This window comes from Crinia signifera, chromosome 1 (assembly GCF_055691185.1).
Source record: "Crinia signifera chromosome 1, ASM5569118v1, whole genome shotgun sequence".
Taxonomy (NCBI): domain Eukaryota; kingdom Metazoa; phylum Chordata; class Amphibia; order Anura; family Myobatrachidae; genus Crinia; species Crinia signifera.
The window spans coordinates 140,844,091-140,862,059 of NC_139217.1; the positions used below are offsets into that span (position 1 = coordinate 140,844,091).

A 17,969-nucleotide genomic window follows, 5' to 3' on the forward strand; every position below is an offset into this window, starting at 1 on the left:
ATGTGGCTGCCTCTTAGTCCGAACAAAATATGGTTTCCCTTAAACCATATAAGTGATACTGAGAAAAGGTATATTTTGTGACACGGGTGCTGAGATACAACAACAAATTTATTTACATACAGTATACTGAAAAACATGTATACAAAAATGTATAAAACAAGTAGGTAAAAAACTATAATTAGCTTTATGTTGGGATTCGTTATCATAAAATGATGAAACTAGAATAATGTACTGAATCCAGATATAGCTACCTTTTTATTACATATCCATATTGCAGTAATTAGAGCACCATGTATAATATTTGCCCATTTAACGTATTGACATAATATGAGTAAGGGAGATGACTTGCCAATAGCCCCTGGGTCACCTGACCCCACCTGAGTCAGGAGAATTTCTGTGCTTGCATTAGATGTTGGAATTTTTCCAGGCCAATGGACAGATTAGCATAACCACCTATCCCCCTCCTACCACCCCCATACAACAACAGACGTACACCTAGCCAGCGGAAAAGAAAAAACGATTACTCATCATCCATCCTGCAAAGCTTTCCACGAGAAATGGGCGGGATCTGTAGTTTAGGCACTAACAAATAAATTGGTAAATTGTCAATCTGAAATCAAACAAAGATTAGGATTCAGTGAGCAACAGCAATATTCATAGACCATGGGGAAACTGTTACTGTGCTCTATGTGTCTGCTGGCAGTAACTGCTCTGTTACATGCAGATTTACCAAGCCCTAATCGCTGCAGGGAATTGCTCAAAGTTGCCCAAGCGATCATTCAACATATAAATAATACTGTAAGTATACATGTAAAGATTGTTACTGCTCTGTGTGTATTGGCAAACAAACTATAACGCCACTTTCTCTTTATTTGTCTAGCACCCACATTCTTTTCATGTACCATCGGATGTCAAGGTAAGCTATGTGTAAGCATAAACCTTTATTGGTAACATTATTATTCATCTGCAGCCGTATTATACAGAACAAAGTTACACGTTGCAATTATCCGATGGACTTGTCACAATCACTGACTTACGTAATAGTATATAATATTACATATTTACAAACTTGAAAGTGAATGTTTAGAATGTGTTTCTATTTTTGGAGTAATAATCCTTAATCGAATGCTAACATGTGAGTCACAGTAAGAAACTGTCACCCACACACATACTGCTACAGTATATTAGAGCAGGTCAAAGGTTATTGTCCATCTGATGGGACATTATGCATTTCAAGAATCATTTTCAAAAATAAGCTGCAAACATATTTGACTATAATCTACTACAGACGTATTCTTGCTACAACATCTACAATGTCAGAAAAATACATTTATTACATATTCTGAAAATGATTATTGTTTAAGTTACTTTTCCTTAGAGGAACAGAACAATAGTCTATATTATACAATAGGCCTATTATATTACCTGTGCGTTTTATTCATTCAGTCACAGACTTTGCCCACAGAAGATCATTGTGTCTTAGGAGAGTGCCCCATAAGAGAGCACTTTTATTCCTTTAGTGCCTGATATGATCACAAAACAGAAATGTGTGTAATGAGTAATAGTTTTCTAGCAGCGCACATGCAGTAAACAGAACCACAAACACAAATCATAAGCATGAGTACATTCTTTTCTGTTTTAAAACGTCGGAGTGAAAATATTCAAATAGGATGTTAGAGGCTTTACGTTAACCGCAGAACATGAGATGGAGTGAGCTAGAGACACATTACATGACTAAACACGCCGATCAGCCACTGTGGCACTTCTCAGTCTAGAGATTAGCCAAGGATTCATGGGGGATACTAATACAAACTATTAACAGGATGCAGTATATGTAATTAGATTATAAATATATATTTATTATAAATAGCCCAGTGCATACTTGCCTACCTGACCCTCTCCATGAGGGAGATAATGCTCTGTTCCTGGACTTCCCTGGTAATGTATGATTGTCATCACCTGTGGGGATACACCATTCTTATCAATTACCTACCTCACCACAGGTGATGGCAATCATACAGTACCAGGGAAGTCCAGGAGCAGAGCATTTTCTCCCTCATGGAGAGAGACAGGTAGGGAAGTATGGACCAGTGTTACTAAAGAAGACAAATACTGTACACTGCAACAAATAAAGACCATCCATCATGGCCCCTTCCACCAGGTATAAAATGCTCTGCTATTGGACTTACCATTGAATTTGTGATTGACATCACCTCTGATAACATAATTAATGATGATTAAAGTCTACACAGATGACAGCTGTCCTAAATTCAGTGAGAAATCCAGGAACAGAGCATTTTGTACTGGTGAAAGGGGATGTCATGCTACTAGAATTACTAGCGATGACTTGTCTTGTTGTCACTACAATTAGACAGAGTTGCCGGACAGCAGAGATAAGAGGTCATACATAAAAACTGGGGCATATATAAATCTGCGACCATTAGGGTTACCACCTAGTCCCTTTAATTCCGGACACATATTAATTATACAGGTTCTGTGGCTTGCTGACTTCAAGACTCCACTTCACCTGATTTTAAACTGCCACAGAACCTGTGTAATTAACATGTGTCCGGAATTAAAGGGACTAGGTGGTAACCCTAGCGACCATGAAAGTTTATATTGTGCTTGTTGACACACATTAACATAACCTGCATAACCTGTTTGTTCACGTCCGCTGTTTCTGTCATTTGTTACTGCATACCTTCCACATGAGCATCTCCAGGAGAGACAGATGTATCAAGCATTAAAATGTGATAAAATGGAGAGTGATCTTCAACCAGTCAATCAGTTCCTATCTGCCATGTTACAGGCTGCGTTTAAAAAATTACAGGTAGGAGCTGATTGGCTGGTAGTCTATCATTCTTTATTTTATCACTTTTTGAAGTTTGATACATCTGGCCCTAAAGGTGCCCATACACTGTGGGATCATTGCATGCAAAGTGATCCAAAACTAGTTCAAAAAGTATGGGCCTTATTCGAGTTCACTCTTTCTGACAAAATCCTTCTTAGATGGACAAAACCATGTGCACTGCAGGGGGGCAGATGTAACATGTACAGATGGAAATAGATTTGGTGATTTTTTGGTGATTCTTTGCAGGGTAAATACTGACTGCTTTATTTTAACACTGCAATATAGATCTCACTTTGAAGTAAAACCCCACCCAAATCTAATTAGATCTGCACAAGTAACATCTGCCCCCCTGCAGTGCACATGGTTTTGTCCATCTAAGAAGGATTTTGTCTGAAAGAGTGAACTCGAATAAGGCCCTATGTGCAGCACATACTTTTTTGAACTGTGTGATGGTATGTGCGCAGGAGCGTGCATCGCACCTACAAAATGCACCGTGTATGGCAGGCATGTCCAAACTGTGGCTCTCCAGCTGTTGTGAAACTACACGTCCCTTCATGCCTTGCCACAGTTTAGCTAATAGGGAATGATAAAACTATGGCAAGGCATGCTGGGATGTGTAGTTTCACAACAGCTGGAGGGCCACAGTTTGGACAAGCCTGGTGTATGGGCACCTTAACCCCTTCAGTGGTGTTTTTTTTGGGGGGTTGCGCTTCCCACTGGGCGAGTTTTTTTATGGGGAGCGCTCCCTTAAAAAACCCCACCACTACCTCCCCAGGTCCGGGCAGCGCCGCTGCACTGTCAATCAGCGGCTGCCCGGACCTGCGCCCCCCGTGCCACGTCCCTGTCCCCGGCAGCCAGCTTGTCATAAGCTGGCGACGGGGACTTCAATAAGAAACCCGGAGGGGAGGGAGAGGAGGAGGGAGGAGGAGGCGGCGCAGAGGGGAGAGAGCCGGGCAGCGCGACACTGCCTGAGATCAGTGAGTGAACTCAGCAGCGCTGCCCGGCTCCAAACAGTGGAAATCCAGAGAATTTTCCAAGCTTGCCAGACTGGGCACTGAGGCGCAGCCCGGAAAATTCTCGGGATTGCCACTGAAGGGGTTAAATGATCTATTGCTGGGCTTCCCTCTTAGTTTATGATCACCATCACCTGTGGTAAAATGCCTTTCTTGTCAGTTAGCCTGTTTAATACAGGTGATGGCAATCATAAATTAATAGGCAAGTCCAGAAACAGCATTGTGTCCCTCCTGGAATGGGTCATGTTGGGAGATATGTTACTGCACAGTATATTAGTGTAAGGAAAATGCAGAAAAGGAAAGTTCATGTTTCTAGATGAAAATCTGATTTCTCACTTATTGGTGGTTAACAGATAAGCTGGATACATACACAAAGATTTACAGTATCTGTCTGGTGGGAACAAAAATCTGGAAATGTATGGGAGAAAATGACAATCGATCAATTGCTCCCAAATACTGGAAAATGGATAAAAAATTATTGTTTGGTTTAATTTGATAAATCGAATTACTCTAACCAATTTATCTGAATTACTATTGTTTGTTTTCCAGAATTTGGGAGCAAATGGTTGAGTATGATATTCTCTCATACGATTGCCAGATGTTTGTTCCCGTCAGACAGATTTTTGTTCCCATCAGACAGATAAATCTGTAGGTGTGTACACAGCATTAGCGTTGATTCAGTGTTGGAACTTGTGTGTAATGAGCCCAGGTGCAAACATATAATTTAGGCCCCCCCTCATCCACCCCATCCTAAATTAATAATATGCAACATGGCAGGAAGCAGCAGTGGGCTCCTTAGTCCCCAGGGGCCCCAGTGCAATGCATCAGCTGCACCAATGGTAGTTATGCCTCTGCCTTGATGTCTTGTCTGATCAGCCTATGCTGCACTATGGATAATGTGTTGTGCTTCCATGATTCCTGAGACTATTAGGGGTACATTTATTAAAGCTTCCAAAAAATGAAACATAGCAATCAATCAGATTTTCATTTTCTAGACAGAAACCCTTAGGTAACCCTTAGAAAAATGTAATGCGCATTGCAGGCAGTCCGTCGGTTATTTTGCATGTTTACTTTCTTTGTGAATCTGGTAGATATTTTGTTCTAATGGAAAAATATGCCATAATGCACATATTTTCCATCTCAATTACTGTAAAATAATCTCATGACACAAAACTTGTGGTTTCAAAGGAGTTTTACTTTGTTAGCAGCACCCATTTCCCCAGAGACGGCAAAGGAAATTACTAAGCAAGTCCACCTGTCAAAATCGACCTGAAAACATAGTGAGAGAAGTCTGAATGACACAGTGTTGCCACCCTCCCGGAATGGCCCCGGAAATTGAGTCCCCCTCCTGGCCCGGAAAGGGGGGAAAACCTCCCGGATTGCATGCAGTCTCACAGTCCCCAATGCCCCCCCAGCAGTCACGTTGTTGTCGCCGCAGCTATAAAATAGGCAATCCTGGAATAACAATGATGATAAAACTAAAATAAGGAGGGGTATGGGTCATTGGGTCAACCAAATTAAGGTCGACATGCATTGGGTCGACCAATGAAGGTAGACAGGGCAGTGTAAACCGTATTGGTGCACCGCATCCCTGCACATGGATTGTTGCACTCTGCGCACTATTTTATTCTCCCTCCATGCCCTAGTGGCTGGTAGGGAACGAAATACCGACATGTTGGCTCAAAATAAAGGTGCAAAACATTTGTCAACCTAATGCTTGTGTCGAACTTTTGAGGCTGTCGACCTTAGTCATGTCAACCATTTCATGCATCGAGCTAAGCCCTGTCGAACTTCAGTGGTCAACCCAATGCATGTTGACCTAATAGTGTCGACTTAACGAACCGTATACCATATGGACATAAGGCCTAATTCAGCAAAGTTTACTAATCTGAGAAGTTATAGTTGTCTGTGAGTAGAAAGTCGCACTACAGACAGAAACAGAAAACACCATGTGCAAATATGCGAATACAATGCAGATCGCTATCCACTCGCAGATACATATATGCAAATCCTGGAACATCACTGAGGGCCAGATTCTGCCTGTGCTGCTTTCCTGTCTGGAGTGTATGCAGTACTGGATATTGGTGCAGTGATTACATTGCTCCCTCACAGTATTGAGGTTATGCCATTGATTCCTATCAGAGCCATATTGGTGTGCAGTTTGCATGTTCTCTCCATGGGGCCAGATGTATCAAGCTTCAAAAGTGATAAAATGAAGAGTGATAAACAGCCAGCCAATCAGCTCCTGCCTGAAATTTTTCAAACACAGTCTGTGACATGGCAGGTAGGAGGTGATTGGCTGGCTGTTTATGACTCTCCATTTTATCACTTTTGAAGCTTAGAGAATCTGGCCCAGAGTCTTTTGCCATCTGTGCAAAGGTGAGTAGGCCTGAGGATGCCACTTATATGCAACTGAGGCGAGTTGAAAGTGGTCAAAGCTGATGTCACAGACCCTCCCCAAAAATAGCTGGGCACACCTGCGTTTTTTTGTACACACCCAGAAAACCGCAGGTCTTTGCCCCCAAATGCCAGCTTTCTGTCAGTCGAGTCAAGCTCCAGCTGCATTGCATTTTCAGTCTACTTCCCCTTGTGCATGGGCAATGCGAACGGTACACATATGCAGTCATTCGATTCATTTGCAAATTCTGTAAGTATTGCTCCATGCAGAGGCGTAACTAGATATTCATGGGCCCCATAGCAAAAGTTTGTAAGGGCCCCCTATTTAGCAACTGATGGTGATAAATGTATGTAAAACATATTACTTATACAGTAAAGATGGGCCCCCTTCAGCTCTGGGCCCCATAGGAGCTGCACCTCTTGCACCTATGGTAGTTACACCCTTGGCTCCATACTGAATTAGGCCTGTATTTATTAATATTGTTTAAAAAAAAAATAGGTGTTTTCACAATATTACCATGTTATTGTACTAATGGGCATCTGGACAAGATTTGACAACATTTTTCTCAAATGCCTTGAACCCTTTATAAGGTCCAGAGATAGCAACTTCCCATGTTGGTCTAATTGCACACACAGCAATTTTATTTAAATGCCCTCTCCCCGACCTCCTCATGCATTACCAAAATCGCTGTGTATTTGCAGAGTTCTTGAACCATGACAGCAGAACAGAGGATAGGGTATGATTGGTTGACCATTATGGTGTCAAAACCATAACTGTTGGCACCCTCACAATGTCAACATTGTAAAGATGTCATCATGGTGTCCATTGATAGTTTGAACTATGTCGACATTCTAATGTTGACATTATGAAAGTCAACAAGGTTACTGTCAACATTCTAAACAGAAGAGCGCTGGACTATTGTCAGTTTTAAGTGGGTTTATGCGAAAAGTCCATGCTAGAATAATGTGTACAACTAGTGCAGTGGTCCATTACAGATACAAAGCCACGCAAGCGCCCAAAAAGGGGGTGGGGCGTATGCAAATGAGGGTGTGGCTTATGCTAATTAGCCGCAACCTCATTTTCATACTAGAATAGACGCTGTGCGCATGCGCACAGCGTCTATTCTATTAGATTGGGGGGTCTCCCAACTGCCAACCCCCGCAGCGGGACAATGCCTGCCGCGGGTGGGACAGCGGGACAGGACCCGAAAATCGGGACTGTCCTGCTGTAATCGTGACAGTTGGGAGGTATGTAAATACAGAATAAACAATCAATTGTACGTATGGGGCACACAACTTAAGCATTATATATTATATAGAATAGAATAGAATAAAATCAACTTTATTAGCCATGTATGCTTGCGCACACTAGGAATTTTTTTGTGGATTTACAGTGCAGCATTTATAATCAGAATTATTTTATAATATACATTACTAAATTCTATCCAAAATAAATTTTTATAATCAGTTCTTTTCCGTCTGAATATAAAAGCTTGTGTCATTTTAATGTGCTCGATAAGACTACTATACAGTATAACTGGAGTCATGCTGAACGCGTGTAAGATACACTTCCTCTGGTACAGTTTTGGAGTTCACCTCTGAGTGATGTTTCCTATTGTGCTTGTTTCTATACATAAAACTGTAAGAGACAAACACTACTTGTGGGTCTGTTGTGGTTAGCAAGTTGCATGGTTTGCCAGTACTTTTTGCTCACTCAGGTGCTGAAGTTTCACTGCTCTTTCCACACTGTGTGACTGAAACTGTAGAGTAAAGTCATAGCCGTGATGTCAGACACTGACAGTACATGAAGCCCCTTTCTATTCTTAGATTAGTAGGTCGACAGTCAGTAGGATGACACTATATGGTTGACATGCAAATAGACAACCAGGTGACACAAGCAAAATGTCGACATGGCAATTGTCCACACATGGAAATGTTGAATTTTTTTTTTTGTGTGGAATTTTTCATACTTTCCTGTTTCCTGTCCATGTGGGTTCCAATTGGGAATGGTGAAGTGTAGCAGAGCAAAGTCATCTGGTCTGGAGGATGGCGTGTGAAGATTGACACTAATTGGGGGCCACATGAGGGTATGCGGTACACTACTTGGGGGCCCACATGATGAAATGTACAAATGGACACAAAAAAACATGAAAAACGAATGTCAAACTGTTCATGTGTCGACCATTTCCATGTCGACCTTTAGCTTGAATCAATCTTTTGTCTATGTTGACCATTTGCATGTTGACATTTTGGTGCTGCCTATTGACTGTCTACGTAGACACTGTATACCATGTAGACCGTAACCAGTAAACGTATGTACATTCTACCTGCTGTAGAATACGGACACAGGAAATGTGACCATTTAGCTGAACATGCTGTTACGGACAGCGCACATATGTGGACATTTATCAAAGATTGGAGAGAGATATAGTGGAGATAAATGATTTACCAGCCAATCTGCCCGCTAACTGCCATTTTTCAAACACAGCATGTAACATAGCAATTAGAAACTGATTGGTTGGTATTTTATCTCTCTCTACTTTAACTCTATTCAAGTTTTGATAAATCTCCACCATATAAAGGAAAGGGGATTTACCAGTTACAATAAACAGTGGAAACAGCAGCTGTACATTTGTACTCTACCTAATAAATTATCCTATGGAATGCCCTTCCACGCACAATCGCTTCTCGGCCTTTTGGCTAAGATCAAGTGTAGTATCTGTTCTTATCAGTTGGGTATGGACTGGCCTCTGGCAGAGAATAGAGAAAGGTGAGACTGAGTAGCTGCTCTGATGGGCGGAGGGTGTGGGACCCCTCTGTTTTTTCCCGGGAGTAGTGAAAAGTCTCACTAAGTATCTTCACCTCTGCCTTTGGTAGGAGGTGTTGTTTCCGTAAATCCACTGGTAAGAGGGGGGGAGAAACACTGGGCCTAGTAGTTTGACTCTCTTGACGGGGTTTGTAGCCCCCGAAGGATGAGTCAGCGAAAGGCTCAGTCTAGTATCCAATCCCAGGGAGCGGAGAAAGGTTGGGACTGAGTAGATGGCTCCTGTTCCAGAGGTTCGTAGCCTCTGATGGGGAGACCGCGAAAGGCCCAGCTTAGTACCTTAACCCTGGGAGCGGAGAAACACTGGGACTGAGTAGATTGCTCTTCCGGAGGGGGTGCAGCCCCTAAGGGAGTCTTTCGAAAGGCCCAGTGGAGTACCCATTCCCATGCCAGGGGCTGGAAAATGCCTGCTGGTGAGACGGAGAAAAGCTTGGTCGGACGCTGAAGGGTCGGCTGCCTGGAGTCCGAGGCTGCACTGTGCCCCCGGGGAAACTCGGGGGTGCCGGACATGCACGGGTGATCCCAAGTCACCTTGCACGAATGGCACTTGCACTGCGCACTTCCCTTTAGGTTAGCGCTTCACGTCCTTACCCTGTCCTTTTGGATGGGGTAGGACAATTTTTCACACCCCCCCCCCGGCCTTCTGGCTAGGGCCTTATTCTTTTCTTTTTATGATTTGCACGTTTTGCACTTCACGTTTTTCGTTAGTTTGTCACGTTTTTTCATTTGGGTAGTGCGGCTGTCCCTAACAGGCCTTCCGTTCCCCAAACGTGACTGGGACTCTTCACCTTTTGGGGAGAGTCCCGGTTCCCTCGAGGGCAACCCCGAGCCGCAAGGCGGAGGGAAGCCTAAGTCGGGTCTCTCCAAAGCACGGGCTGCGGAGGACCCACCGTCCGAAACCCTTCCGGGGGTGGAGGAAACGCGGGTCCCTCTGAGCTTCGGCGAAGAGGACCCACCGATCCCTTTTTTCCCTTCCTCGGCCTTATGGTTGAGGGGGGTCAGGGGAACCATGGGGCCTTTCTCCTTTGGGAGAGGGCCCACACGTTCGTACGGCTGCCCCCTGTGCACGCGTTTAGTCACGTCACTGGTGGTGGTGGGAGCACACCTCGGGCTCCCTGAGTTTCTTCAAATTCAAACTCATGCCCTTCCACGCACAATAAAACTCTCCACTAGCCTCCAAACTTTCAAGCGTTCCCTGAAAACTCACCTCCTCAGGCAAGCCTATCATATTTAAGTTCTACATGCATAACCCTCTGAGGTACTTATGTATTATATAGCTTCCCTTCTAGACTCGTAAATTGGTGGGACTGCTATGCTATTACTGGTGCCTGTCCTTGTGTTTCCCTCCTATATCCCTATAGATTGTAAGCTTGCAGCAGGGCCCTCTTACCTCCAAGTCTGTCTGTTGTTACCCAGTTTGTTTTATCACTGTCTACTATTGTAAAGCGCAACGGAATCTGCTGCGCTATATAAGAAACTGCAAATAAATAAATAAATAAATAAATTGATTTACATCATGTGCTAGCAATACAATAGACATATGGCACCGAATTGTAACAGCCTCCGAGTTCGGGGGCTGTGCGGAATCCCGGACGAACTTGTTTTTTTTTTTTTAAAAGGGATAATCATTTACAAGGCCAAACCATGCCTTGTAAATGATTGCCCCTATAAAGAAAAGAAGGGTTCAGCCGGCATCCCACACGGTTGCCGAACTCGGTGACCATTACATTTGGCCCATGGAATAAACTTTATTACATGCTGCACTGATTTGGTTCATTTTGTGGCAATATTTACTGCAATTTTGCTGGTACATTGTTCTACAAAGCATATTCTAACCACTAGAGGGCAGACTGCCATCAAAACACAAATACTGTAGGACATTTTTAAAATTATTTATTCAGAAAGAAAAGAATGTCTCTGTGTGGTGCACACAGAGACATTATTTTCTTTCTTGTGTGCATCAAACGTAAACCTCCAAAAATGCAGTTTGGCCGCATTTCTTATACGTACCAAGCTTAGACCCAGTATGTTACTTAACCGAAGCCTATGGTCTTCTTTAACACTGTACACCGAAATTAATCTAATCAGATCCCTAACAGTGTCCCCTGTCTATTGGGGAGAGCTGCTCTTTGCGATTGCATAAGTGTCAGTATGCATTGCATGCAAAAAGTGATCTATGATGCACCCTCCCATATGAATCTAAGTTTCCTTTTTTTATTTATATTACATAAAGTGCTTTTTATTTTATCATATAATCCTGACCCTACTGTTTGTTTTCAGCACGAGTGTCTAGGCTCTGCGGTAACATGTTTCAGATGGCAAGTTTCCAAATTACACAAAGCAAATGGACACAGTAAAAAATACTTTAACTTGGTTAAACAACTGAAGCTGAGCAAACTTCATGAGAAAAAGGTGAGGTTATGTTAGTGAAACAAAATACATATAATAACATGTCAATATCCTATATAATGCTGCTTCAAATGTTGTGCTTGCCTACTGCCAATAGATGGCACCCGATGGAGCAATTCGAGTACTGCTCCGTTCGAGACATAGCCGCTGGCCCTGACAGTGTTTTGATTATCGGGCTGTAACAGTGCAGTGGGTGGCAGCGGTACAGCAACAATGTCCTGCACAGTGTGGAGAACAGGGGGCATGTACCTTGGTGGGGGCAGGAACACAGTGGTCTCTACTCTGTTTGTGACAGGAGCCCCTGTCCTTTCCTGATGTGAGCTGCCTTTAATTCACAGACAGCAGTGAATGGAAAATATGTACAGTGGTCTATTATGTAGGACCCCACACAGTTCACGTTTTCCAGGTAACCTGACAGGTGCACTAACTACTCACTGAGGCATTTAAAAAGATCCACAGGTGGAGCTAATTATTTTACTTGATTCTGTGAGGAGACCTGCAAAATATGCATCACATGGGGTCCTGAGGACCGACTCTAAGAACCTGTGATTTAGAGGCAGTATGTAGCTGTGATCAATAGTACTGATAGTTGGCAGGACTCTTCTATCACAGAAAAGGTCAGCTGTGCCTTCCTAAGGTAAAGGGCAGGTCCCTCAGGCAATAGGGTCCACCCCACACTCTACTCTGGGCAGCTCATCTGACATTGGCCAAAATCAGGGCTGGGCAATTGCAATTGAACTACACATCCCAGGATGCTTTGCATTAGTTTTGCTATGTGGCCATGCTGAAACTGATGCAAGGCATGCTGGGATATGTAGTTCATCAACATCTGGAGGGCCGCAATTGCCCAGCCCTGGCCAAAATGGTCAGGGGATAACTTACTGCTGGTCTGGCCAGAAGTGGGACCCTTAATCCATTGGTGCACTTACTGCACCAATGGTACTTCCACACCCACACACACTAAGAGGGGGGGGGGGAGGCAGAGAAGGTTAGGGATTTAGGGATAGGCTGCTGGTTGAGGGGGGGAGTATACTTATGAAGTTTATCTAGTGCATATGGTATATATTATTATACCAGGAAAGCCATGGGAGAACTCTTACCTATTCCAAATCATTCATATCTTAGACTATTAACAAAGCACTTCTATCACCTTGATGGTAACACAGTTTATTGCCATTTATTTTTATTTAGCAAAGTGTTTAAAATAACATGCAATAACATAATTATTGTTCCTTTTAATTTAAAGGACTGTATTCCCTGTTCTAATTACACCATGCACAGACCAAAGGAATTCATGGACCATATGGAGTTGCTGTTGCAGCAGGTAAGTGTACCAGGGTATTATTGCCACAGTCCAGGTTGCATTGTCTACTATTCTTTGCATATCATTTAAAATATCAGTTGGTAATGTGTCTTCTTTTCTACTCACAGATTATATCTCAGAAACCCTAAAATCTCCCAGAAGAAAAAAATTTCCTGTCATCCTCCAGTATCTGCCATCAGCCAACTTTTCATGTGTAAACTGATTACCTACATGTACTGTACTGTCCACCTTAGAACCCCAGGAAGTGCTAAACGTTATCCGTGATTCGGCTGTGTAGCCCTTTGTTCATGGTTTATTCCATTTCTTGTGTAAAGTCTCCCGGATCCCTTTGCACTACTAGGTTTCCATAGAAAACATAGGCAGCATATTCTAAGTCAGCCATTAGCATGTGCTTTACCTCTTACTACTAGCCTATTACATGTTCATACCTGTAGAGGCTACAATCAGCAATGGCTAAAGCCAGCTGCCTAAAGATAAAAATAAGCAAATTCAACTTCTGAAATAAAAGGCTTTATCCTTACAAACTGTGCAGATGCCACAGGTTAAATAATAGTTGTGTACAATACATGAGAATAAGAAAGATTTAATTTAATTCTATAACACTATAATATTTAGGGGGGGGGGGGGGTGATCAAACAGCTGCTGTAATTTACCACAGGCTAATTGCTCCCTGGGATTATTCAATTAGCCTAAAGGCAGCTCTAAGGTGCAATTAACATGGATTTTTTAAACCCCAAAAAAGAAATCCTCTATAAATAGCTGTTTTTTTTGTGTGCCGCGTAAAAGGGCCTGTAATTGAATAGCTCCAACTATTTTTCACCTCCGTTACATTAACAGAGCTAATTGAATATTCCCCTTAGCATATGTACTGTATGACCAATGCATATTTTAAATAGAATTCCTTTTACAATTTTTTTTACAGTATTTCAGTCTAGAAATGCAAAATATATTATTTGTATTAAAACTAATTGAATTTAACAGATACAAATGTCTTTCAATCCATGAGCAAGGGCTAAAGTTGGGGTAATGGATCCTTTTTGGGCAAAGAATCAAACATAAGAAGCAAAAAGGAAATATATTTAAAATGTTTTAGAAGATCCAGAAAAAAATAATAATCCAGGAACATCTTTTAGATACGTTTAATATTACATATAGTATAATCTACTCTGAGTCTGCATGGATGGACAATTTGATGTAAAAGATTTAGCATTGGGAGCAAAGCAAAAAAGGAGCACGTTTGCACTTTGGCAAAATGTACAGATTTTTCTATGAGCCTAATTCTAGATTACAGTATTACTAAATTAAATCAAAACCAACCAGTATTTAACCTTCATACAAATAATAATATAATGAAATGGATGTATTTGCACCTTTTCATTGTAATATGATTTGTCCAGTCGCAAGGTTGCACCTTTTTGCTTGCTCCCACTCTGAATCAGATCCTTAATCTGTATACTGTAATACTGTGCCGACATAATGTCACCACTTCCTAATTTGTGACTTGTGTATTTATCTATCTGTTTATTTATTACCCTCCCGTGTCTGGTGGGAATTATTCCAATTTTGTAAGAAACACAGTTATATTTATGTTTTCTTAATATATTTAAATTATTATCTAATTTATTATGTTTAATTTACTTTGGTATTATTGTTCAAGCTTGTTAGAACTCGGGTGACTCTTTGTAATTTAGGGACTGATTCATAGATTAATGGACCTTTAATACACAGGAGGCTCATTGCCCATTGGCAGATTTGAAGCTGCAGAGTTGCTTGCTGTGTCTGAAAGTCTCAGCATGGATTGGCATGATCCTGGCATTTGTGCATGAAGTAGTTGCAGCTTCACTCGCAGCGGCAACATGTTTTTCCCAGATATCTGGAGTAACCTGAGAGCTACTCAGATGTCCGATAGTCACACCCACTGACAGCTTCTGTGATCCTCTGCTGTGTCCGAAGCATCAGATCCCCTATCTGATGCTTCGGACACAGCAGAGGATCACAGAAGCTGTCAGTGGGTGTCTTTTAACACAAGATGCCTCCTGTGGCTTTTGGCTTAGCATCCATCTCTGAATCAGCCCCTTAGACTTATTTTGTGTTTGTGTATTCAGTGTAATAATTGCAGTTAATATGAAGGTTCTCCATATATGAAAGTATCACCTTGTTTGGCATATGTTGTAACCATTTTCTAATAACAGTAAGGTACAGTACAGCTGATATGTAAAAAGTAATGGACAAAGAAAATCATTAGCCTCACATAATGGGGCCGATTTAGCCCAGCACGTACAGGTCCGAATACGACCCCTGTCCGATGGTGCGGCTACTGCAAATGCTCATTATCGGTAAAACGCGGGGAGCCCGGCTTCATGCACCTTCGGAAAATTCCTCCCTTGCCAATGCGCTCTGACAGGCGGGGTGCATGCTGGGGTGAACCCCGGGCGTTTCATGGGCTTACCCACAAAAATGGTGGGTGTGCCCATAGAAAGGCTGGGAGTGCCCAGCCAAACGCAGGTGCTCCTTTGCCTGCACCCCAAACCCGCTTAAATCCGTGCAGCCGCCAAATGACTCCTGGGTCATGCAGCAGCTGCAAGTGCCAGGGAGAGGTGGAAAAATCATTCTATGGTAAGTAACCATCAAATGATTTTTCCTCTGTGCGGGCGCTAGGGAACGCATGTGTACCCAATCACATCTGTTCTCAGCCCTGCACAGGGGCACGGATGGCCATGTGCTCAGCAGGGCGGTGTTAACCTGCTCCTGGGGCTCCAAACACATGCAGCCGAGCAAGCAGGTCTGAATCGGGCCCATTATGACAAAATGACCATTATGAATATTTATACATTTGTATGATAAAAGTGCAGATCAAAACTGCACATATTGTTATACAGCGCTAAGCATTGATTTGAACATTGGTTGTTATACAGTTTTAGTAAAGCTTAACTTATGACTTTAAGTGTTTTTATATGTTGTTTGGCTCTTTCCATCACATCATATAGTATACTGTATGTATATGAGAGGCGTTTTTTTGAATAGTTTTTTTTATATTATAGTATAAAGTCTCCCATACAGTTTTCTCTTCCTCCTATGGAGGTTAGTAAGTGGAAACATAAACGTTTGTATTTATTTATTATAGTTAATGTTCACATGTGGTCTATTGATGAGAAAATGTATTTATTGCAATGTGTTATTTTGCACTTTTCCTTTTTGAAAACTCATTAAAATCTATTGTCCCACTGAGACTTGATTTATGTTTTTATATAGTTACATAGGGGTTGAGGTTGAAAAAAGACTTTAGTACATCAAGTTCAACCTATATGATGATCTCCTGTAGTGTAATGATCCGCTGAGATTACTGTCCAACTGTTATAAACTAGAATCTCCGATGACTCCAAATGGCTGTCCAATTTATTACTGATCCACTGTAGTTCATTATGATTAATGAGAAGAAAGGTTCAAATCACTGAGGTATTGTGGGATAACCTCCATAACTACCCCTGAATTACACTTGCTGACTTCAACCAAGTGCGCACTATCTGTGAACCCAATCTCTAATTGTACATTATGATTAATCGTTATAACCCTGTATAGTTATTCCTGCTACAAATTTGTCTAACCCTTTTTTTAATCATATCAATCGAGTCTGCCATCACAACCTTCTCTGGCAGAGTATTCCATATCTTAACTGCCCTTGCTGTAAAGAAACCTTTCTGCGCTGGGACAGAAACGACATGTCCTGTGTGCAGTCCTCCTGGAAAATAGATCACCTGATAGTTAATTTGACCTGCATCTTGCCGTCACTGTATTAGGAACATACAGCAGTGACTGAGTTAGAGTAATCTGCAATTACTGAGGATTGCAAGTAAGATCCAGGGCCTGATTAAAGGTTCCGGGTGCCCTAGGCCTAGATTTGTAGGCCCCCTTGTAATGCTTCTAAACACCTGTGTATGGGCACTCAGGGACTCGCCATTCATACTGCCCATGTAACAAAGGTTATACAACTGCCATGCAGCATCTAATGCTTGTTGAATATGAAGGAGACTTTGATTTAGGCTGACTAGCTGACGTGTAGCAGAATGTACATAAGGTAATAGTTACATTAGGACTTAACTTTACTCCATGACTGTCACCTACAAGGCATCCCCCCAGTCCTGTGGCCCCAGTCAGCCTAGTGGTTTATATCAGGCACTGGTAACAGCACAGGTTTGCCTCATAGCCTTGTCTCTGCTGCCCGGGATGTGTTGTCTGAAGCTGGGTTCTCTCATGAAATGCATCCAGACAAAACACCTCCTGTCACTTGGTCTCACATAGGGGTTGTAATGTGGAAAAGGAGCTTTATCTGTGTTGTAAAAGGAGGCTCTACTTGGCACCATTGCTGTCACTCTGCTCTTGTCTGTGTACTGTACAGATGCCGCTTGGATGGTGCGTGGTGATTTCATGCGCAGTGCGCAATGCATCCCTGGGACCGATAGGCTTTAGCTGTACCATGGCTGCTACTGTACCGGAGAAGCATCCATTTCATGCAGGGCGGGGGTGAGTGGGATAGCAGGGTTATCAGTAGTTTAGCGCAGGGAAAATGGAGATTTCGGTAAAGCTTATTTTTGGAGAAGAGCTTATTTTGGGCCGCTGACCGGAAATAAGGGTAGGGCTTTTTTTCAGGGTAGGTCTTATTATCGGGGAAACATGGTAAGAGGTGTGGGTGGGGGGGAGCGACCCTATTGCCAGCGATTGGAGTGTGCACAGGTGATAAATCGCCGGGTACGCGCGCCTGTTTTTAGCCCCCTTATGATCGCTGGTCGCAGGAGCTCCCCCAGCAGAGGTTCCCTTTCATCATCTCTGGTCGCTGATGAAAACGGGACACTGAGCGATATATCACCCCGTGTGTACGCACCTTTAGAGTGGTTCATAATTTATTGTAGCATAGTAAAAAAAAGTACCAGCTTGTCCTAGTGCAAAGTGACTGACTTTGGCAGAAGAAAAAAATCCCTGATAACTGACCTGTTTTCATGGTCACAATTGTGAATATTGTGTTTTCACCCAAATGTGTTTTTTTTGGGAGAGAATGCTCTATAATTGAAGTGACCAACAGCAAAAAATTGGAGCAAAAAATCAGGGTAAATCCCTTTTGTTTTCCCTTAATAAAATAGTGCACCTCTGTGTCTT

The 17,969-nt window shown here is 42.4% G+C and overlaps 1 long non-coding RNA gene and 1 pseudogene across 1 annotated transcript; both read left to right on the plus strand.

Annotated features, from left to right (window-relative positions):
* Positions 1-224: 224 nt before the first annotated feature.
* LOC146026569 (uncharacterized) lies at positions 225-14,725 on the plus strand. The gene is made up of 4 exons (XR_014454488.1): positions 225-916; positions 11,366-11,497; positions 12,741-12,818; positions 12,926-14,725. It is a non-coding gene; the product is annotated as an uncharacterized LOC146026569 (long non-coding RNA).
* On the plus strand, positions 8,942-9,078 carry LOC146045087 (U2 spliceosomal RNA; annotated as a pseudogene).
* Positions 14,726-17,969: the final 3,244 nt, after the last annotated feature.